Below are 24,033 nucleotides of genomic sequence, written 5' to 3'. Positions count from 1 at the left end.
TTTCTATATCATGTTTAGGAAATCTTTGCCCATACCAACGTGAAAATATCTCCTGTTTCCTAGAAGCTTTGTTGCTTTAGCTTTTATGCTTACATCTGTAACCCAGGATCAAGATTCATTTTTCCCTTATATGGATATCTATTTAACCCTACATCATTTATTGAAGCTTTTTCACTTTCCTTCCTACATCATAGTGACACATTTGTTATTAGTCAAGTCATTACATATGTGTGGGTTTCTAGGCTTTGTTTTATTGATCTGTTTGTATACCTTGACATATTATTCACACCACCCTAAGTACTATAGCTTCAGACTGGTAAAAGAATTCAGTAACATAATTCTTATTCTTGATTAATTTGATTATGGTTGGCCCTTTCCAATTCTGTGTTGGCTTTTCAATTTGTATTTAAAGCTGCTGGTATTTATATTGGGTTACATTGAATTTATGGATTAGTTCAGGGAGAATTAACATATATTTAAACTATTAAACCTTCCAGTTTATCAAATACACACACACATATACCTATAATTAAGATATCCCTTAATTTCTATTTTTAGTTTCAGTTTTTAGTGTAGAGTTCTAGCATATTTGTCTTTAGATTTATTTCTAGGTATTTGATGTGTTTTGTGTGCGTGCTTAGTCACTCGGTCATGTCCAACTGTGTGACTCCAGGGATTGCAGCCAGCCAGGCTCCACTATCCATGGAATTTTCCAGGCAAGAATACTTGAGCAGGTTGCTATTTCCTACTCCAGGGATTTAATTTTTTTTTTACATGACTACAAACAGTAATTATCAAAATTAAATTTTCTAGTAGTTTGTTGCTTGTTTACCAAAATACAGTTGACTTTCAATATTGACTTTGTGTCCAGTGACCTTGTTAAATTCTCTTATTCATTCTACCAGTAGGCCTGTTGATACTTTTGCATCTTCAAAATTTATAATCATGTCATTAACTAACAATGACAGTTTTAGTTCTTCCTTTCCAAACTTCTTACCTTTTACTTTCATGCCCATTGCAATTGTATTGAGAAAAATGCAGAGCATAGTACACATCCTTATGTGTTTGTCCTGATTTCACAGGGAAGGTTTTCAGGATTTCAAGATTTCATATGATAACTATGGATTTGTAGATATCCATTATCACAATGGGCTTCCTTTGTGGCTCAGTGGTAAAGAATCCCCCTGCAATGCAGGAGACCTGGGTTTGATCCCTGAGTTGGCTGATCTCCTTTAGAATGGACTGGTTGGATCTCCTTGCAGTCCAAGGGACTCTCAAGAGTCTTCTCCAACACCACAGTTCAAAAGCATCACTTTCTAAATATCTATTTCAGACTTGTAGTTATAAATGTAAAGTGAATCCAGTCAGCACTGTTTGTTTTTCTCCTTAGAGTTCACTTAATGGATATTTGTTGGCTTTTTGCTGCTGTTTTAAAGCATATAGATGTGTTTAAGTTTAGTTGGGAGAGGTATCCTCACTATGACAGAATTTGATGAATTGAAAAATGTATTTTGAGGAGGTAGATTCAAGAAATAGACTCTTGGAGGAAACTTGAGGAAATCATACATACATGAAACCTAAGACAGTTCACATCTTTTTGCTTTTCATACTTTTCATACAACCTAGACAGCACATTAAAAAGCAGAGACATTACTTTGTCAACAAAGGTCCGTCTAGTCAAAGCTATGGTTTTTCCAGTAGTCATGTATGGATGTGAGAGTTGGACTATAAAGAAAGCTGGGCGCCAAAGAATTGATGCTTTTGAACTGTGGTGTTGGAGAAGACTCTTGAGGGTCCCTTGGACTGCAAGGAGATTAAACCAGTCAATCCTAAAGGAGATCAACCCTGAATATTGATTGGAAGGACTGATGCTGAAGCAGAAACTCCAATACTTTGGCCACCTGATGCGAAGAACTGACTTATTGGAAAAGACCCTGATGCTAGGAAAGATTGAAGGCAGGAGGAGAAGGGGACAATAGAGAATGAGATAATTGGATAGCATCACTGACTCCATGGACATGAGTTTGAGAAGCTCCAGGAGTTGGTGATAGACAGGGAGGCCTGGCGTGCTGCAGTCCATGGGGTCGCAAAGAGGCAGATACAACTGAGCAACTGAACTGAAGACAGTTCATATTTTTGAGAGTTTATTTTTGAGGTGTTATGCTGAAATATTACATATATGATCTCATGTATTTTCAAATACTAGTTCCTATATATTAAAAATAGTATTTGTCCCCTTATAAAGATAAGTAAACTGAAGATGAGAGGTTTGATTCCTTGCCAAACAACAAAACCAGAAAGTCATGCCAAGTCTAGATTTTAAATCTCACTCCCAAATTCTTGAAGACACTCAGTGTTAACTTATATTTTATTTTAATGTTACTTATACATATATCATTACTTTCAAAACTCTGGAATTGAAGTTTAAAAAATTGCACAAAACTACACAATCAATTAAAAATTTTTCAAGAGTCTTTTAACATGATGAGTTATAATGTGTTAGTGAAACCAAATCACCATTTGTAACTTGATATATTCCAATTTGACATTAAAAAAAGAAGAAAAAAAATATGCGTGCTCCTGCTTCCCTGATAGAGTTCCAAGTGCTGGATATCAGAACTGGAGATGGATGGAAAGCCTCATGAGATCAAAACATTTCTGAATGTTGGTCTAGTTTGACTGTAAACACTAGTCAGGTGAAGGGAAATGGGATGCATTAAAAATAAGGGCATGGAGGACAAAGTAAGGATCTCTGTATTTGGTAGCAGGGCTGGGACGTCCTCTCCTAGCCCTGGAATTTTGAGACAGCTGGGTCAGTAAGGACATAAATTGCTTTTCTGGCTAAAGAGGCAAAGGAATAGACAACAGCAGGTGCCGGATGAACTTTTTCTCTCTCCACTTCATCCACTGGAGAAATCAATCAAAATACATGACTCAGCATATCCTGGAACCCTCTCAGCCCTGTAAGGGCCTGTCCAGCCACTTTTTGAATCACAGGTGGTAATTGGTAACCCATCAGTGACCCGAATTCATCCCACTTAGAGTGTCTCTCTGCAGGCAGTCTATAATTATCCCGAAGCACAAAAAGTGTTAACTTCTGATATTTTTTTCTCCGGACCCCTGAAAAATTCTATGGGTAAGAATATAATTTAATGCTTCTTTATTATCATCTGAGCATGGGTCTTGGCTTTTCCTTTTACATGGGGGAGGGGGCGAGATGTTGTTATTCCCCTTTGCTTGTTTACTGGCTAGAGTAATCTCTGAGATACTATCTCAGGAGATTCTGTAGAAGATAATAATAGTCATATTTTCCCCAGAGGAACTTAATAAATAACATCTCCAGAGCCAGTCCAGATGAGCTGATAGATCACAGAATAACATTTAAAGCTCTGTCCAGAGAGAGGTCAGAGCTGGAGGAAAATCAGCTACTACATCACGATGTCAGGAAAATAATCGGCAGTGTCTTAGGTATGGTGTTTAAAATTCATCCACAATCTTTGTCATTATGTAAATTATGATTTTGGTTCATTTTCTCAGAGGCTATAGTTTATGGTTTGAATCAGGCAAGTAAATGTGTATATTACTATCTCCGAGGCTTTTATGAGTCCTTGCAATCAAAATTAGGTCCTTCTGTTAGTTTCTAGTACAGTATCCTACACTTTTCCTTCACAGCCCTTATCATGTTTTATAACTAGATATTTGTGCAAATATTTGTTTTGTAGATGATTAGATTTAAGAAGAAGGAAACCATGATCCTTGATTTACTCTTTTAGCCTCAGCACCCTGTATAATAAACATATAATAATTAGGTATAAAATGGTCATTGAATAAACAAATGTTCATCATGTACCGAGCTATTTGGATGCTGAGGTTGTGGATGGATGGAATGAGGAAAGCATAAATTCCTCAGTGTTCAAATGAGGAATTCAGGTCAAAAAAATAAAAATGGTTACAATACAATACAAAGCAAGCATCTTTAGCTAGGTTTCTGGAGTGTTCTGTAACAGAGAAATGACTGGGTGCTCTGAAAGTACAAAGAGGATTAACATCTTATTTATATTTGGTGAAAAGAAGTTAGGAAAGACTAAAGTAGAGGATAAATGAAATCTGAGTGTTTATGTCTCCTGTGTTATGCTGTGCTTAGGCACTCAGTCATGTCCGACTCTGCAACCCTAGGGACTGTAGCCCGCCAGGCTCCTCTGTCCATGGGGATTCTCTAGGCAATAATGTTGGAGCTGGTTGCCATGCCCTCCCCCAGAGGATCTTCTCAACCCAGGGATCAAACCCAGGTCTCCCGCATTGCAGGTGGATTCTTTACCAGCTGAGCCACCAGGGAGTGAAGCTATGTCTCCTGAGATGTACATAAAAGTTTCCTCTGGTGAAAAAGGAAGTTTTAATGAACATTTATCATAACTATCACATGATAGTCCTCACATTCATTCTATGGACTTCCAAAAAGATCTATGTAAATTCTAAATTTTCCATGCTTATGAATTTTAGATATATGTTATTTTTTTTCTAATTTTTGGCCATACCCTACAGCATGTGGGACCATGGTTCCCCAATAGGGATTGAATACATGCACCCTGCATTAGGAGGCAGAGTCTTAACCACTGGACCACTAGGAGGTCCCTGCTGCTGCTGATACTAAATCACTTCAGTTGTGTCCGACTCTGTGCGACCCTATAGACGGCAGCCCACCAGGCTCCTCTGTCCCTGGGATTCTCCAGGCAAGAATACTGGAGTGGGTTGCCATTTCCTTCTCCAAGGAAGTCCCTAGATATATGCATTTTGAACCTGGATATACTGTTCATATAAGATATACAAGAGTGGATGAGGTCATCTATGTGTTTTTTTTTTTTAATGTGTGTTTTGATGAAGGCATTTAAGGTGTTTTTTCCTTGGAGAATATTGTAAGGCTACTTATGAGACAGAGAAAAAGCATTTTATAAATTTCAAATCTTCTTAACTCTACTGCTGGGTTTTCCTAAAGAGGAAAACTGGACAACATATTCTAGAAAGGGAATGTAGGGAATAGGTACTCTCATAAATGCTTTGTGGGAATGAAAAATGATACACCCTCTATAGAGATAAATTTGGCAATTCAGAGTCTAAAATTACATATGCCTTTACCCTTTGTTTTAATAAACTTTATCTTAGCAAATCCACTTCTAGGAATCTACCCCAAAGTAGTTCTGGCCAAAATACAAAAAGCAAGATGCAAAGAGCTTTTCACTATTGTATCAGTAATAGCAAAAGGCTGGAAAGAACCCAAATGTCCTTCAGTAGGAAACAGGTTGAGTAAACAAGTAATATCCTTAAGATGCAGCAGTACACAGCTGAGAAAGGGAATGAGAAGTATCTCCATATACTATTAAGGTCTGTTGGCTAGTATATACCTTTAAGTGGAAAAAGCAGTGTGACCTCAAATTGATCTACAGATTCTATCTATATCCTTATCAAAATCTCAGCTAGATTCCTTGGAAAAAAAAAATCGGCAAGCTGATCTTAAAACTCATATACAACTTCAAGGGGTCTGAAACTAAAGGAATTCAAAGGAATAGCTAAAACAGTCTCAAAAGAACAAAGTTGGAGGGCTCACACATGATTTCAAAACTTAATCCAAAGCTGCAATAGTCAAGACAGTGTAGAAGGCGCATAATGTAAACATAAAACTGAGTTGAGAGTCTAAAAACAAACCCTTCATTTATCAGGGAGCCAAGAAAATTCAATGGGTAAACAGTCTTTTCAACAAATGGTGCTGGGACAATGCGATATTCAAATGCAAAGAACTCCTACTTCACACTAACAAAAATGAACTCAAAATAGGTAACGGACCTAAAGAACGAAAACCATAAAAATTATTATTCTAAAAAATTGGAGTAGATCTTTGTTATCTTGGATTAGGCAATAGTTTTTTAGATATGACACCAAAAGCACAACTAATAAAAGAAAAATACAGATAATTTGGACATCAAAATTTAAAACTTTTGTTGTTCAAAGACATCATCAAGAAAGTTAAAAGTGGGAAAAATATTTGCAAATCATATAGCTGATAAGGGACTTACATCTAAAATATGTAAAGGATTCTTACAACTCAATAGTAAAAAGAGAGATAAAACAATTGGAAAATGGACAAGAGGTTAGAATAGAATAGACATTTTGACAAAGAAGATATGCACATGAAAAGATGTCCAACATCACTAGGCATTAGTGAGATGCAAATCAAAACCACAGTGATATACCACTTCACACCAATTAGAATGGCTACTACTTGAAAACTGGAATGTAGAAAGTGTTGGCAAGATAAGAAGTCATTAGAACCAGTGTGCATTGCTGTGGGAATGTAATGTTGCAGTCACTGTGAAAAGTGGTTTGGCAGGTCCTTCAAAAGGCCTTCCCTGCTATCTCAGATGGTAAAGAATCTGCCTGTAATGCAGGAGACTGGGGTTCAATCCCTGGGTCAGGAAGATGCCCTGGAGAAGCGAATGGCTACCTGTTTCAGTATTATGAAATAAGTCTGATACAAAATTTCACTTACAGGAGGTACCTAAAATAGACAAATACATACACGTAGAAACAGAGGTTACCAGGGATTAGGAGAAGGAGAATTGCAACGTATTATTTTAATGGGTAGAATTCTTGTTCAGGGTGAAGAGAAAATTCTGGAAATAGGTCATGGTGATGATTACACAACATTGTGAATGTATTTAATGTCACTAAATTATACACTCATGGTAAATCTTATGTTACATGTATTTTACCACAATCAAAAAATATTTTTAGAAGTTATTAATAAATGAATGAAGGTATTAAAATGGAGAGGTATATTGACTTTTTCTCAATATACCTGGTTTTGCAGACTTGACTTTGACTTCATAAAATACATAAATATTTTATATAACTATAAAACAAAATGAAATTTTAAAAACAATCCCCTCAAATGGAATGTATAGTAAAACAAATGAACCCAAGCCTCCATCTGGTTTTGCCGTATAACCACACAGAAATGCACTATTTCAAGGGATTTGCAGTGACTTTTAGTGTAATTATGCTATAATGACAAAAAAGAATAGCAATTGCTTAAAGTGTTTTCAGTAATGGTATTGTTAAAGGTAATGTTGATATTGCTGTTCTGAAAGTGTTTTACATATATTATGGGATAAAGCGAACAGCATGGTGGGTAATATGTTAAAACCTTGAGAGATCTCAAAATCTTTGAGAATCAGGATTTTCAGTAAGGAAGGAGTTACTGCTATAATACTGATGAGATTAAGAGTTGCTATAGTCTTGAATATAAATGGAAAATGTCACTATAAATTTATGGCACATTTACCTTCAATTATTTTTATGGTAACATATATATATTATGCGTGCATGCATGATAAGTCTCTTCAGTCATGTCCAACTCTTTGCGAGCCTATGGATGTAGCCCACCAGGCTCCTCTGTCCATGGGATTCTCCAGGGAAGAATACTGGAGTGAGTTGCCATGCCCTCCTCTAGGGGGACCTTCTCAACCCAGGGATCAAACCCAAGTCTCTTAGGTCTCCTGCATTGGCAGGTAGGTTTTTTTTTTTTTAAATCACTTGTGCTACCTGAGAATCATATATATATAGCTATAGCTAAGTCGCTTCAGTCGTGTCTGACTCTGTGCGACCCTGTAGATGGCAGCCCACCAGGCTCCCCCGTCCCTGGGATTCTCTAGGCAAGAACACTGGAGGGGGTTGCCATTTCCTTCTCCAATATATACACACACAATTATATATAATATCTATACTTATATCAAGTATTTATATCTATTCCTAGCTCTGCCCATTGAAAAGACCTAGTAGTAATGACAACTCAATTGCAGCAAACAGTTCTGTCATTCAGTCTGGAGGAGGAAATGTACAAGATCACCATGAATATCTTTTCATATCAGAAAATCTTCTGATAGATTTATAGCTATCAAAACCTATGAGGGTTATTTCAAAATAACACATGATGCAACTTGGCTACGTTCCAAAGGCCAAAAAACAGACATCAGTAAGAGTGATAACATCACACCCGTGATTTCATTATGATTAAAAAAAACTTACTGATTGCTTTGGGAGGATGCTAGGAAACCAAAAAATCATTTTGAAAAGTGATAAATAAAAGACCTCAGCGTTTGTTTTACCTTTCCTATATGAACCATACCTTAAGCAACCAAATAATTGATGAAAGCCTGTTTCTCTTTATAAAAGTACTCTAACTAAAATAAAAAGGAGAAATGATAGAACTCAAATATTACAAACTCTAAGGAATCTTTGGATCTAGGCATTCAGGTGATTAGTGACTGATAACACCGTGAGAAGATAGACTTATTAATTATATACCTCCTGATCAAAGTACATACCTCCACCTGTGAAGTGGTCTTGTCCCACCCCACCCAGCAACCCTGCCCAGTCAGACCTGAATCTGGCAAACCTTAAGATCTAATCACCAATTTTTGCAAAATACAGAGCTGTGAAACAGAGACAGACATGCCAGAAATGCAAACAGCAAAATTCAGACTTTGCAACTGTTTCAGCAAAAATGATTTAATTTCAATAAAAAATTACTAGGAATAAAAGAAAAGAAGAGTTTGGATAAGACAGCTTTAGAAAAAAACAGGTTTCAAAGGCACATAAACCAAGGGCAAAGTATGGACCTTGTCTGAATCCATTTTAAGGACCCAAATATTCTATAAATGATTCTTTCTAAAAGCAGACAGTTATAGAATGATCAGTGATTTGTGAACACTGAGTATTTGATGAAAACTTCTAGATCATTAATATAGATTAGAAGCTGACAGGTCTGTGTTAGTTCCTTTCCTGATGAGCCAAGATAACATAAATGATTTTTTCTTTTTTTAATTGAAATATATTTGACATCTAACATTGTGCAATATTAAGTGTACAACATGTTAACTTGACACATTTATGTATTGTAATATGGTTGCTGTTGTGATAATCAGCAATTCTGTCATGTCACATAATGATCTCCTTTATCAGTGATTGAAATCACTAAGTTCTAATCTCTTAGCAAGTTTGTTGATTATAATACAATACTATTTTCTATACTCACTGTACTGTGCACTAGATTTCTGGGGCTTATTTATTTCTGGTTGAAAGAAGACAGAATATATTAGGCATATCAAGGTACAAATATTTTTGTTGAGTTTATTAGGTCTTCTAAATATAAAAATAAAATGACATAATCTTACTACTTAGATAATTAGATACCTGGTTACCTTATTTTCAAAAAGATTTTATGCGTATACCAGCATATGTGTGTAAAGTGTTCCTTTTCCTTTTGTGGTTGTGTTTGTATAGCCTTTTTTTTTACTATATACTTTTATATACACTGAGCATCCACGTACTGTAATGCATCTTCCCATCATGGTATCTTTTGAAAATCTTTTCCTATCAGAATATAGATTTGCCTCATTTTTAAAAAGTTGCTGTATAATCAGTAACATGAATATACTATAATTTATTCATATGCTTCCCTATTAATGGGCATGCAAATTGTTTTTTATTTTATATAATGTCCTGTGTATCCTTGCATCTTGGTGTAATTTTTCAAGTGTGTCTATGGTGAAATTTACCAGCAGTGAAATTATAGGGTCAAATACCATGTGTTTTTTTAAGAGGTGTTTCCAAATTGTCCTCAAAGGCACTCTTACCAAACTACCTTCCCTACTGAGCATAAGAGAGTGCCCAGTTCTCCACATTCTCACTGACAGTGGCTCGCATCAAAGTCTTGATCAAAGTCTTCTCACTCTGACACACTAGGTGTGTAAATTCTCTCCCTCTTAAACAATACCAAGGCGAATTTGGATTCTTTTCTCAATTTAGTTCCCATGGTACCCTAGCGAGTAACCTTTCTTTCAGCTTGTTGTGCATGCTGTGGCATTTCAATTCAAATACAAACACACATACATACACACACACCCCTAAAAAACTGGGCATAATTATTTATAAACTGTTGAAATCTGATTTTTATGAATATTAGGTTTTCAGTGTTGTCATGGCAAATTCATGAATAATATTGAGATGACCAAAAAGTTCATATGAGTTTGTCTATAATATCTTATGGAAAAACCTGAACAAAATTTTGGCCAACCCAATACTCAGTTCAGTTCAGATCAGTCGCTCACTTGTGTCCGACTCTTTGCGACCCCATGAATCGCAGCACGCCAGGCCTCCCTGTCCATCACCAACTCCCGGAGTCTATCCAAACCCATGTCCATCGAGTCGGTGATGCCATCCAGCCATCTCATCCTCTGTTGTTCCCTTCCCCTCCTGCCCCCAATCCCTCCCAGCATCAGGGTCTTTTCCAATGAATCAATTCTTCGCATGAGATGGTCAAAGGATTGAAGTTTGAGCTTTAGCATCAGTCCTTCTAATGAACACGCAGGACTGATCTCCTTTAGAATGGACTGGTTGGATTACCTTGCAGTCCAAGGGACTCTCAAGAGTCTTCTCCAACACCACAGTTCAAGCATCAATTCTTCAGTGCTCAGCTTTCTTCACTGTCCAACTTTCACATCCATACATGACCACTGGATAAACCATAGCCTTGACTAGATGGACCTTTGCTGGCAAAGTAATGTCTCTGCTATTCAATATGCTATCCAGATTGGTCATAACTTTCCTTCCAAGGATTACGGGTCTTTTAATTTCATGGGTGAAATCACCATCTGCAGTGATTTTGGAGCCCCAAAAAATAAACTCTGATATTGTTTCCACTGTTTCCCCATCTATTTCCCATGAAGTGATGGGATCAGATGCCATGATCTTCGCTTTCTAAACCCTAGCTTTTAGCCAACTTTTTCTCTCTCCTCTTTTACTTTCATCAAGAGGCTTTTTAGTTCCTCTTCACTTTCTGCCATAAGGGTGGTGTCATCTGCATATCTGAGGTTATTGATATTTCTCCCAGCAGTCTTGATTCCAGCCTGTGCTTCTTCCAGCCAAGTGTTTCTCATTATGTACTCTGCATATAAATGAAATAAGCAGGGTGACAATATACAGCCTTGACGTACTCCTTTTCCTGTTTGGAACCAGTCTGTTGTTCCATGTCCAGTTCTAACTGTTGCGTCCTGACCTGCATACAGGTTTCTCAAGAGGCAGGTCAGGTGGTCTGGTATTCCCATCTCCTTCAGAATTTTCCACAGTTCATTGTGATCCACACAGTCAAAGGCTTTGGCATAGTCAATAAAGCAGAAATAGATGTTTTTCTGGAACTCTCTTGCTTTTTTGATGATCTAGCGGATGTTGGCAGTTTGATCTCTGGTTCCTCTGCCTTTTCTAAAACCAGCTTGAACATCAGGAAGTTCATGGTTCACATATTGCTGAAGACTTGCTTGGAGAATTTTGAGCATTACTTTACTAGCGTGTGAGATGAGTGCAATTGTGCAGTAGTTTGAGCATTGTTTGGCATTGCCTTTCTTTGGGATTGGAATGAAAACTGACCTTTTCCAGTCCTGTGGACACTGCTAAGTTTTCCAAATTTGTTGGCATATTGAGTGCAGCACTTTCACAGCATCATCTTTCAGAATTTGAAATAGCTCAACTGGAATTCCATCACCTCCACTAGCTTTGTTCGTAGTGATGCTTTCTAAGGCCCACTTGACTTCATATTCCAGGATGTCTGGCTCTAGGTGAGTGATCACACCATTGTGATTATCTGGGTCATGAGGATCTTTTTTTGTACAGTTCTTCTGTGTATACTTGCCACCTATTCTTAATTTCTGCTTCTGTTAGGTCCACACAATTTCTGTCCTTTTTTGTGCCCATCTTTTCATGAAATATTCCCTTGGTATCTCTAATTTTCTTGAAGAGATCTCTAGAATTTCCCATTCTGTTGTTTTCCTCTGTTTCTTTGCATTGATCACTGAGGAGGGCTTTTTTTTTTTTCTCTCTCTCTCCTTGCTGTTCTTTGGAGCTCTGCATTCAGATGGGAATATCTTTCCTTTTCTCCTTTGCTTTTCACTTCTCTTTTTCACAGCTATTTGTAAGGCCTCCCCAGACAGCCATTTTGCTTTTTTGCATTTCTTTTCCTTGGGGATGGTCTTGATCCCTGTCTCCTGTACAATGTCATGAACCTCATTCCATAGTTCATCAGGCACTCTATCTATCAGATCTAGGCCCTTAAATCTATTTCTCACTTCCACCGTATAATCATAAGGGATTTGATTTAGGTCATGCCTGAATGGTCTAGCGGTTTTCCCTACTTTCTGCAATTTGAGTCTGAATTTGGCAATAAGGAGTTCATGATCTGAGCTACAGTCAGCTCCTGGTCTTGTTTTTGCTGGCTGTATAGAGCTTGTCCATCTTTGGCTGCAGAGAATATAATCAGTCTGATTTTGGTGTTGACCATCTGGTGATGTCCATGTATAGAGTCTTCTCTTGTGTTGTTGGAAGAGGGTGTTTGCAATGACCATTGTGTTCTCTTGGCAAAACTCTATTAGCCTTTGCCCTGCTTCATTCTGTACTCCAAGGCCAAATTTGCCTGTTGCTCTAGGTGTTTCTTGACCTCCTACTTTTGTATTCCAGTCCCCTCTAATGAAAAGGACATCTTTTTTGGGTGTTAGTCCTAAAAGGTCTTGTAGGTCTTCATAGAACCATTCAACTTCAGCTTCTTCAGTGTTACTGGTTGGGACATAGGCTTGGATTACCGTGATATTGAATGGTTTGCCTTGGAAATGAACAGAAATCTTTCTTTCATTTTTGAGATTGAATCCAAGTACTGCATTTCGGACTCTTTTGTTGACCATGATGGCTACTCCATTTCTTCTGAGGGATTCCTGCCCACAGTAGTAGATATAATGGTCATCTGAGTTAAATTCACCCATTCCAGTCCATTTTAGTTTGCTGATTCCTAGAATGTTGACGTTCACTCTTGCCATCTCCTGTTTGACCGCTTCCAATTTGCCTTGATTCATGGACCTAACATTCCAGGTTCCTATGCAATATTGCTCTTTATAGCATTGGACCTTGCTTCTATCACCAGTCACATCCACAACTGGGTATTGTTTTTGCTTTGGCTCCATCCCTTCATTCTTTCTGGAGTTATTTCTCCACTGACCTCCAGTAGCATATTGGGTACCTACCGACCTGGGGAGTTCCTCTTTCAGTATCCTATCTTTTTGCCTTTTCATACTGTTCATGGGGTTCTCAAGGCAAGAATACTGAAGTGGTTTGCCATTCCCTTCTCCAGTGGAGCACATTCTGTCAGACCTCTGCACCATCACCTGTCCATCTTGGGTGGCCCCACATGGCATAGCTTAGTTTCATTGAGTTAGACAAGGCTGTATTCCATGTGATCAGATTGGCTAGTTGTCTGTGATTATGATTTCAGTGTGTCTGCCCTCTGATGCCCTCTCGCAACATCTACCATCTTACTTGGTTTTCTCTTACCTTGAATGTGGGGTATCTCTTCACGGCTGCTCCAGCAAAGTGCAGCAGCTGCTCCTTACCTTAGACGAGGTGTATCTCCTCATGGCCGCCCCTCCTGATCTTGAACGTGGAGTAGCTCCTCTTGGCTCTCCTGTGCCCGTGCAGCTGCTGCTCCTTGTACTTAATATTAGTTTGGTTTTATTTTTTGTGAGTTTCATACTAGACACACTTTGGAAAATGACTACAGAGCTACAAGAGGAGAAATATGATGGCCAGTACTCCAAAGAAAGGTTTTAAACTTCCAATTTGTACTTCATAGATGGGACAATGCACCCTAACCTCCTCTCAGCTCATTCCTCAGGGATCTCTTCTTACAAGGGCTAATGCTTTTACTAAACTCTGAAAAGCTCTTTATGGGCACTCCTTGACCAGAGTGTAAAAAACACAGATTAATTAATTGTTCTACCATTTTAGCACACAGGACAACAGTGATTCTTAAAAACACTTCTAGAGATCTCTGGGTGAAGATCAGAAATATCCTACCATTGGAATGAAACTACCCAAGGGGCATGCAGATTGAATGTTGAGAGTTAAATTAAAGGGTGTTTAAATAAGTCTTCTACTCCCCAACAGGATTTTTTAATAAACTTTAGATGCTTTTCATCTCATGAAGTTTATTGGTCGCTATGCACACAACATGTGTTTTAACTACTTGGGTTTAGATGCAATCCTGCGTCCATGATGTCCTAAAATGGTTCTTGAGCAAATATTTAACTTCTCTACACCACTGTCTTTTTTTACCCTAATCGATGTCTTTTTCACAACAACTTTCTTGACATATAATATACACATCATAAAATTCACCCATTTCACATGTGCAGTTCAGTGATCCTCAGTAATTTTACTGAGTGGTGCAACCATTTCCATAAATCAATTTTAGAACATTTTAGCCTGCCAATAAGATCCCTTGTCACCACTGAGTTAATCACCATTCCCACCTTAAGCCCCAGGTAACTAATAATCTACTTTCTGTATCTATAAATTTGCCTTTTCTGACTTTCATATAAATAGAGTTACAAATATGTAATCTCTTGTGTCTGGCTTCTTTCATGTAACATAATGTTTATGGGGTTCATCCATGATGTACTCTGTGCTATTAATTTGTCCCTTTTTTAGTGCTGAATAGCATGTCACTATATGGATGTACCACATTTTATCTGTCCATTCACCAGCTGATGGACATTTAGTTTTTCTCTAGTTTTTGGCAATTATGAATAAAGTTGCAATGAATATTTGTGTACAGGTCTTTGCATGGAAATGTGACTTTATTTCTCTTGGATAAATAAAGAAAAGTGGAACTGCTAGATGATATGGTAATTTAATGTTTAACTTTCTGAGAGATTCACAAACTGTTCTTCAAAGTGACTGCAACATTTACCTTTCCACCAGCAATGTTCGAGTGTTCCCTTTTCTCTGCATCCTAGAGCCAACATTTGTTATTGTCTGTCTTATTTATTGCAGTCATTCAGATGAACATGACATTTGTGGTTTTGGTTTCCATTTCTCGACCAACCTAGACAGCATATTCAAAAGCAGAAACATTACTTTGTCAACAAAGGTCTGTCTAGTCAAGGCTATGGTTTTTCCAGTGGTCATGTATGGATGTGAGAGTTGGACTATGAAGAAGGCTGAGCACCAAAGAATTGATGCTTTTGAACCGTGGTTTTGGAGGACTCTTGAGAGTCCCTTGGACTTCAAGGAGATCCAACCAGTCCATTCTAAAGGAGATCAGTCCTGGGTTTTCATTGGAAGGACTGATGCTAAAGCTGAAACTCCAATACTTTGGCCACCTCATGCGAAGAGTTGACTCAAACTGGCATCTCAGTCAAAAATCAATTGGCTATAAAGATATATTTCTGAGCTCTTAGTTCTGTTGCATTGACCTATACCTCTCTCCTAATGCCAATATCAAACTGTGTTGATAACTATACCTTTATAGTACATCTAGAAATTGGGAACTAAAAGTCCTCTGATTTTTATTTTTTCTTCAAAATTATTTTGGCTATTCTAGGTATTTTAAATTTCTTTATAAATTTAAGAGAACATGTCCATTCATACAAAAGCAAAAAGCCTGCTGGGAATTCGATAGGAATGGCACTGACTTTAGATATAAATTTGAGTATAACTGACATGTTAACAATATTTGAGTCTTTTAATCTATGAACATGGAGTGTTTCTCTAGTTATTTAAACCTTTAATTTCCCTAAGTGAAGTTTTGTGATTTCCCATGCACGTCTTGCTCTTCTTTGCTAAATTTACTCCTAAGTGTTTTATTATTTTTGAACTTTTCTGAATGCAGTTGTATTCTTAATTTTACTTCCATTTTGCTCACTGCTTAATAGAAAAATACAGTTGATTTTTGTATATTGGTCTTGTATCCTAAAACCTTGCTATCTTGCTTATTTTGTGTGTAATCCCCTTATGATTTTCTGTATGCAGAATCATGCTGTCTGTAATTAAAGGAAGTTTCACTTCTTCCTTTCTAATATTCTTTCCTCCTTTCTTTGCTTCCTTTATCCTTCCTTCCCTCCCTCCCATCTTTCCTTCCTTTCACTGGCTAGAATCTTCAGTACTATATTAAATAGAAGTGAAAGGAGGTGTTCCTGCCTTGTTTCTGATCTTAGAGGGAAGTATTCAGTCTTTCCCTATTAAGTATAATATTCACTATAGGTTTTATTGCAGATACTCTTTGTCAGATTGAGGAAGCTCCCTTCTGTTTCAAGTTTGTTGACAGTTTTTAATCATAAATGAATGTTGTATTTTGTCACATGCTTTTCTTGTGTCTATTGAGATGATCATAATATTTTGTCCATTATTCTATTCATATGAGGCTTATATTCATTGATTTTTCAGATATTAATCCCATTTGGTCATGGTGTATAACTTTTTGAATATGTTGATGGATTTGGTTTGCTGTTTTTTTGAGGATTAAACCTGAATTGCAAGTAGAAGATGAAGAAAGGCAAAGATGCACTGGCCTTCTGTTCTTTCCCCACCTTCTTCCTTTCTGACAAAAGAAAGCAGAGGCGCTTTAAAATCGTACATGTCTGAGATAGGAGGACAATAGTCTCAGGATTTAAAAGCAAGAGCATTGAGAGTAAGCATGAGGTTACCATCCTAGGAGGACTCAATTAATTTGTAGGGACGTTTTATGGACCACAAGGAACACCATATGAAGGTGGAGTATGGAAAGTTAGAGTGGATCTTCCTGATAAATATCCTTTTTAATCACCTTCTATAGGATTCATGAAAAAATTTCCACCCAACATTGATGAAGCATCAGGAACTGTGCATCCAGATATAATTAATCAACTTGGACAGCTCTTTATGATCTTACCAATATATTTGAGTCCTTCCTACCCCAGTTGTTGGCCTACTGCAACCTCATAGATCCTCTCAATGGTGATGCTGCAGCTACGTACCTCCATCTACCAGAAGAATACAAGCAGAAAATTAAACAGTGCATCCAGAAATATGCAATGGAGGGGGCACTGAAAGAGCAGGAAGAGGGCACCAGAGCCAGCTTTTTGGAGAGTTCTATGTCTGACTTTTCGGAAGATGAGGCCCAGGACATGAGGCTGTAGTAGAAAAAGCCCCTGCTTTTCAGAAAGGCTATTTCCTAACCATGTGAAGCAGACTATAATATTCATATTTAAACAAAGCAATTTCTTATTAGTAAACAAGGTTTTATCAATAATAGCATTGAGATATATATATATATATATTATGTATCACCCTTAGATCTTGATTTCTTGGTCATTTCTCAACCTGAGGTGCCTAGTATATTCCCACATTCCATTTTGGCAGCAACATGTGGTCCATATGCATGCATTCACAAGTCCATTTGACCATGTCAGCCTGTGTGCTACTAAACTGTCAAAAGGAATAACTGCTCAGATAGGCATGAGTCAAAATAACAGGAAAAAGTTGCTTCTTTTATTGATGATTCCAAAGAAACAAACCAAAACCAACTAGCTTTTGGACGTGAAGACAAAGTAGGGCTTTTTCAAAACAGAAAGGAAAAAACTGGGGAGGAAAGGCCTGCTGTGGGAGCATTTAGAGCCAGCCACGTCAGGATCAGAGCTGCTGCTCCCTGCGCATCCCAGGGGGCCCCACTTCCGTGCAGTGAGAGTATAAGACAGGGAGCTCACTGGAGCACTGAAACTTAAAACAACTTTCTCGACTTGGATCTTAAGTACATTTCTGTATGTAGAGTCCTGCCCCTCTTGCTACCAGGCCCTGTAGCCACAAATGTTTGTTTTTTGTGTTTTGGGGTTTTTTTTGCTTTGGAGCCTTTTGGAAATATTTTCTGAATCTGATTCTTTTTCTTGGGGACAGAACTTGTGTTCCAGACTATTTTTTGAGAGGCTAGGACAGGAAGAGAAAAGTGACTGGCAAGAGGTTTCCTCTCCTCTGGCAGAGTCCCATTCTCATTGTGCTGTTGGCCACTGTGAGACCATTGCCCTGGACTAATAAGGGTGGTTGTGGGGGTTTTGTTTTGAGGTTTGGGGTTGTTGGTGGTTGGTTTTTTTGTTTTATTTTTTTGGTATGTGTGCATCGTGCTGAGGTTGCACATTTAATCTTCACCTTCCACGAGCTTGCCCCACCTTGGGCAGCCTCTCAGTGGACCATTAGACTCAGGAAGAAGACCCTGCTGGTGGCTGTGCCCTGGGTCCTGTCGCTCATGTTTTGACTGTGTGTTCCCTTCTGCTGCTTTTGGCTGCAGTCTTTTTTTTTTTTTTTTACTTTATTTTACTTTACAATACTGTATTGGTTTTGCCATACTTTGACATGAATCTGCCACGGATGTACATGAGTTCCCAATCCTGAACCCCCCTCCCACCTCCCACCCCATATCATCTCTCTGGATCAACCCTGTGCACCAGCCCCAAGCATCCTATATCCTGTATCGAACACAGACTGGCGATTCATTTCTTACATGACAGTATACATGTTTCAATGCCATTCTCCCAAATCATCCCACCCTCTCCCTCTCCCTCAGAGTCCAAAAGTCCATTCTATACATCTGTGTCTCTTTTGCTGTCTCGCATAGAGGGTTATCATTACCATCTTTCTAAATTCCATATATATGTGTTAGTATACTGTATTGGTGTTTTTCTTTCTGGCTTACTTCACTCTGTATAATCAGCTCCAGTTTCATCCACCTCATTAGAACTGATTCAAATGTATTCTTTTTAATGGCTGAGTTATACTCCATTGTGTATATGTACCACAGCTTTCTTATCCATTCACCTGCTGATGGACATCTAGGTTGTTTCCATGTCCTGGCTATTATAAACAGTGCTGCGATGAACATTGGGGTACACGTGTCTCTTTCAATTCTGGTTTCTTCGGTGTGTATGCCCAGCAGTGGGATTGCTGGGTCATAAGGTAGTTCTATTTGCAATTTTTAAAGGAATCTCCACACTGTTCTCCATTGGCTGCAGTCTTTCATCGTCTCCTTGTGGGAGTGGGAAACAGGTATCGTAGACCCAAAGCACATTTTAAATTTAAAATGAGTATCAGTTGGAACAAACAATGGTTCTCATACCCAAAGTGACTTTTCAGTTCAGTTGCTCAGTCATGTCCGACTCTGCGACTCCACGAACCACACCACGCCAGGCCTCCCTGTCCATCACCAACTCCCGGAGTCCACTGAAATCCATGTCCATTGTGTCGGTGATGCCATCCAACCATCTCATCCTCTGTCGTCCCCTTTTCCCCCTGCTCTCAATCTTTACCAGCATCAGGGTCTTTTCAAATGAGTCAGCTCTCCACATAAGGTTGCCAAAGTATTGGAGTTTCAGCTTCAACATCAAACCCTTCAATGAACACCCAGGACTAATCTCCTTTAGGATGTACTGGTTGGATCTCCTTGCAGTCCAAGGGACTCTCAAGAGTCTTCTCCAACACCACAGTTCAAAAGCAACAATTCTTCAGTGCTCAGCTTTCTTTATAGTCCAACTCTCACATCCATACATGACTACTGGAAAAACCATAGCCTTGACTCTACATGGGAAAAAAAAACCCTGAATTGCTACTATCAGTAAAAATGAGGATAAAGATATTATTTACCTCATATGTTTATCAGTGCAGTTCAGTTAAGTTCAGTCGCTCAGTCACGTCTGACTCTTTGCGACCCCATGAATCGCAGCACGCTAGGCCTCCCTGTCCATCACTAACTCCCGGAGTTTACTCAAACTCATGTTCATCAAGTCAGTGATGCCATCCAGCCATCTCATCCTCTGTCATCCCCTTCTCCTCCTGCCCCCAATCCCTCCCAGCATCAGAGTCTTTTCCAATGAGTCAACTCTTCACATGAGGTGGCCAAAGTATTGGAGTTTATAGTAACAATTAAATACAATAATACATAAAGTAACTAGCATGGTATCAGAACATAGTAAGAGCTCAATTAATGGGAATCATGTTGATTATACTATTGATGATATATATATATTCATAAAAGGGCACCCTCCTACACTGTTGGTGGGAATGTAAATTGGTGCAGCCACCATGGGAAATAGTATGGAGGTTCCTTCAAAAACTAAAAGTAGAGTTGCCATATAATCCAGCAATCCCAATTCTGGGCATATATCCAGAGAAGACAAAAGTTCTAATTCAAACAGATACACACACACCCAATGTTCATAGTGGCATTATTTATAATAACCAAGACATAGAAGCAATCTAAATGTCCATCAACAGATGAAAGGATAAAGAAGTTGTGGTATATAGACACATGTGATGCATATTACTCAGCCATAAAAAAGAATGCAATAATGCCATTTGCAGCAACACGGATGGACCTAGAGTTTATCATACTAAATGAAATCAGACAGAGAAAGACAAATATTATATCACTTATATGTGGAATCTACAAAGTAGTACAAATGAACTTATTTCCAAAACAGAAACAAACACAGAAAATAAACTTATGGTTACCAAAGGGGAGGCAGGGGAGGGATAAATTGTGAGTATAGAATTAACAGATGGATACTACTATATATGAAATAGATAAACAACAAGGATTTGTAGTAGAGGGACCTATATTCAATATCTTACAATAAACCATAATGGGAAAGGATCAAAAAAGAATATAGATATATACCTATATATATGGGCTTCCCTGGTGACTGAGGCAGTAAAAAATCTGCCTGCAATGTGGGAGACCTGGGTTCAACCTCTGGGTTGGGAAGATCCCTGGAGAAGGGAACGCCTACCCACTCCAGTATTCTGGCCTGGAAAATTCCATGAACAGAGGAGCCTGACCAGCTATAGTCCATGGAGTTTCAAAGAATCAGACGCAACTGAGAGACTTTCACTACATGTGTATATAACTGAAAATCTTTGCTGTAAACGTGAAACTAACACAATATTGTAAATCAGCTATAAACCAATCAATAAATATCTTCATATAATCATTTTATGTAAAATAATAGGAAACACTGCATAAAATAAGTTAATCTGCTTAATACCAGAGCTATATTACATTCATATGTGGAAAAACGAAGGTAATTATAATATCTATCTTCAAGGTACTTCCAGGTACTGTTTTAAGCAATTTATGTGTATTAACTGCACTTAATCTTACCAACAGCCCTGTGAAGTTGTCCAGTATAGATGGACATGCTGGTGACTTATATAACTTGCTGCATCCAGTTTTAAAAACCTTAAAAGGCAGAACTCCACTTAAAAGGGGATTTGAGCACAAGCAGAGAGTTGGACTGTAAAGAAGGCTGAGGGCCGAAGAATTGAAGCTTTTGAACTGTGGTGTTGGAGAAGACTCTTGAGAGTCCCTTGGACTGCAAGGAGATCCAACCAGTCCATTCTGAAAGAGATCAGCCCTGGGATTTCTTTGGAAGGAATGATGCTAAAGCTGAAACTCCAGTACATTGGCCACCTGATGCGAAGAGTTGACTCATTGGAAAAGACTCTGATGCTGGGAGGGATTGGGGGCAGGAGGAGAAGGGGACGACAGAGGATGAGATGTCTGGATGGCATCGCTGATCGATGGACATGAGTCTGAGTGAACTCCGGGAGTTGGTGATGGACAGGGAGGCCTGGCGTGCTGCAATTCATGGGGTTGCAAAGAGTCGGACATGACTGAGCAACTGAACTGAGTCTAACCCCAGAGCCAAGTTCCTTACCACCATGCTATGTGCCACACTTTGTGCTAATTACTTTACAAATGTTATATGTAATTTGCTTTTCATGTACAAATATCCTCTCTTAGTTTCAGTTTCCTTTAAGGAACTTGCTCTAAATTCACATTTGATATTTAAACCTAGGCCTGCCTAAAGCCTGTGCATTTTCCATTTGTATTTTCTGTCTGTGTGTTTCTAAATGGATTCCATCTTTGATGAATCAGTGTCTTTTTCTACAAAGCTGAGAACTTTTAAAAGTAATAACTGATATTTGTCCTGTATTTCCCATGCTTTGCTAGATGGAGCCATCAGAACTGTCCCTTGCTCACCTAAACTCTCAGCACAGATTTGACACAATAGCTCTGGAACAAACAGCAGGTTCCCCTAATGTCATGGTTTGCAGGCTTTTTTCTCTGTCACCCACAGGAAGAAATATTTTTCATCACAACCCAGGAGATATACTCAGAGAGACACACATTATATGCACAAACAATGTTTATAGTCTTACATGTTAATAGCATTTATTTTATGTTATTCAGTCTATTTTATTTTTTTTTAAGTGCTTGTGAAAACCAACCAGACTGACTTCACAACCATTAATGGATTATGACTCACAATTGAAAAAACACTCCATTGGAAAATATTCTATTGAGTTGGCCAAAAAGGGCATTCAGGTTTGTCATGACAACGCATGGGAAAACTTGAACAACTTTTGACCAACCCCATAGTTCTTTCCAAAGCTCCAGTTCTAAGCAAGTGAGTACCTGATTTGGTTGATGGCATAGTGGAAATGAAAGCAGTTAATCCGAAAGAATGAAGGGAAATACTTTCAAATTATGAAAAGTTGTGTGTACAAGAATATGGCATTGTGTATAATAGGGAGACATGATTTCATATGGAGTATTAGAAATGTCTCTGTGAGAAGTGTCTCTTAGGCTGAGACCACACCACAAGGCCAGGCAAGGCCACACCACAGCACAGTCTCCTAAGGCTGGAGGGGCATGAACTTCTAGCTGAGGAATGGAAGGAAAAGATCTTCAAGATAAGTCTGGGGAAGTAAACAGGGCCAGACCACATAGGGTCCTGCAGACCATGGAAAGAGATGAAGGGGATTCCTGAGGCTGGAGAACATAAAACTCACCTTGTAAAAAGATAACCATGGTGTGTAGAATGAACTGGAGAATTTCAACATGATCCAGAGAGCTGTGAATAGTCTCCTGCAATATGGTGGGGTTGGGTGGGGTAGGGTGGTAGTCCTTTGTCACTTATCTCCTCTCTTAGTGAGCATACTTTAGAATGCATTTCACATGCACAAGGACCAGACTTGCTAATTTTGGAGCTGTCAACTGAGAAATAAATAAGCCATGATATAGCATTATTTTCAAAGTAATGAAAAATGTATCTCTGAGACTATGGAATAAATGGCCAAGGTATAGGGAGCTCTTACTCTTTTATGCCAGAAAAAAAAAATCAGATTATGATATGAACCTTCATATCCTAGTTATTACCAAACTGCATTATGCTCACATATTTACTGAATATAGTTCTGGAAATAAAATACTTATCTTCTCTCCCTCTGAGAGTTTCGGATCTATGATAGAAGGCCACAGATCTGATGTGTGAAAGGGGAAAGAGGATTTTTAACAGCCATACCTGGCTCCATGATTAAATAAATTTAAAGTCATGCTGGGCAAGGGAATTATGGTGCTTCTTGCCTGGGCTGCTTCTTTCTTTGATTAATCATCCCCTGCATGGTCCAACACTGTTGTTAACTTGCCACAGTTGGCACCTTTATCAGTCCTTTTTTTTTTTTGGATAAAAATAGCTTTGCCCAAGTCACAATAAAAAAAATGTTTGTTCACTCAGGGTGAATTTAATAAGACCTTTGTCCCCCACTTAAAGTTAAATGAAGTAATGAGAGAGGAGTTTTCTGGTCTGTGACCAGTTTGGGGACCTCCACCCTGCCTCCCGGGGGGAGTTGAACACAGCCAGTCACTGCTTTGTATGTGAAACCCTTCTGCCTAGGTTGTTTCCAGGGGGCATCCAGTGATGCTCATGGTTAGCACTCTCCTCTCTTCTTTTGGTACCCAGTCCTCACCTACCTCATTTGCCAGCTATCCCAGTAAGACCCTGCTCACATGCCATGAGCCATCATTGTTTCTATTAGCCGAGGATAGCTTAAGGTGCAATAGGTCTCAGGCAGGTTTACATATAATTAGCACATCCTTACTCCCTGAAAACCTGTAAAACACATTAGATATAACGTGTAGTGGTGCAGCTGGGAGGATTGCAAACCAGATTGCCCAGGTCCAGGCACCTATCCTGGTGCCCATTAAACTTGTGGCAGAGATACCCAGCCAGTCCTTGCATGAAGGTGAAGGATAACACTTCCTACTCTTCTTACATTGTTACCAAGCACTTCCTG

At 38.6% G+C, this 24,033-nt stretch overlaps 1 protein-coding gene and 1 pseudogene across 3 annotated transcripts in view; both read left to right on the top strand.

Moving 5' to 3' along the window:
* STK32A (serine/threonine kinase 32A) overlaps positions 1 to 24,033 on the top strand; it is a 142,006-nt gene that overhangs the window by 48,478 nt on the left and 69,495 nt on the right. The gene's annotated exons all lie outside the window — the stretch shown is intronic.
* On the top strand, positions 16,554 to 17,048 carry LOC120863492 (annotated as a pseudogene).

Source organism: Oryx dammah, unplaced genomic scaffold (assembly GCF_014754425.2).
Source record: "Oryx dammah isolate SB20612 unplaced genomic scaffold, SCBI_Odam_1.1 HiC_scaffold_5, whole genome shotgun sequence".
Lineage (NCBI taxonomy): Eukaryota > Metazoa > Chordata > Mammalia > Artiodactyla > Bovidae > Oryx > Oryx dammah.
Note: the sequence above shows the minus strand (reverse complement) of the source record. Positions and strands in the feature narration are given on the sequence as shown.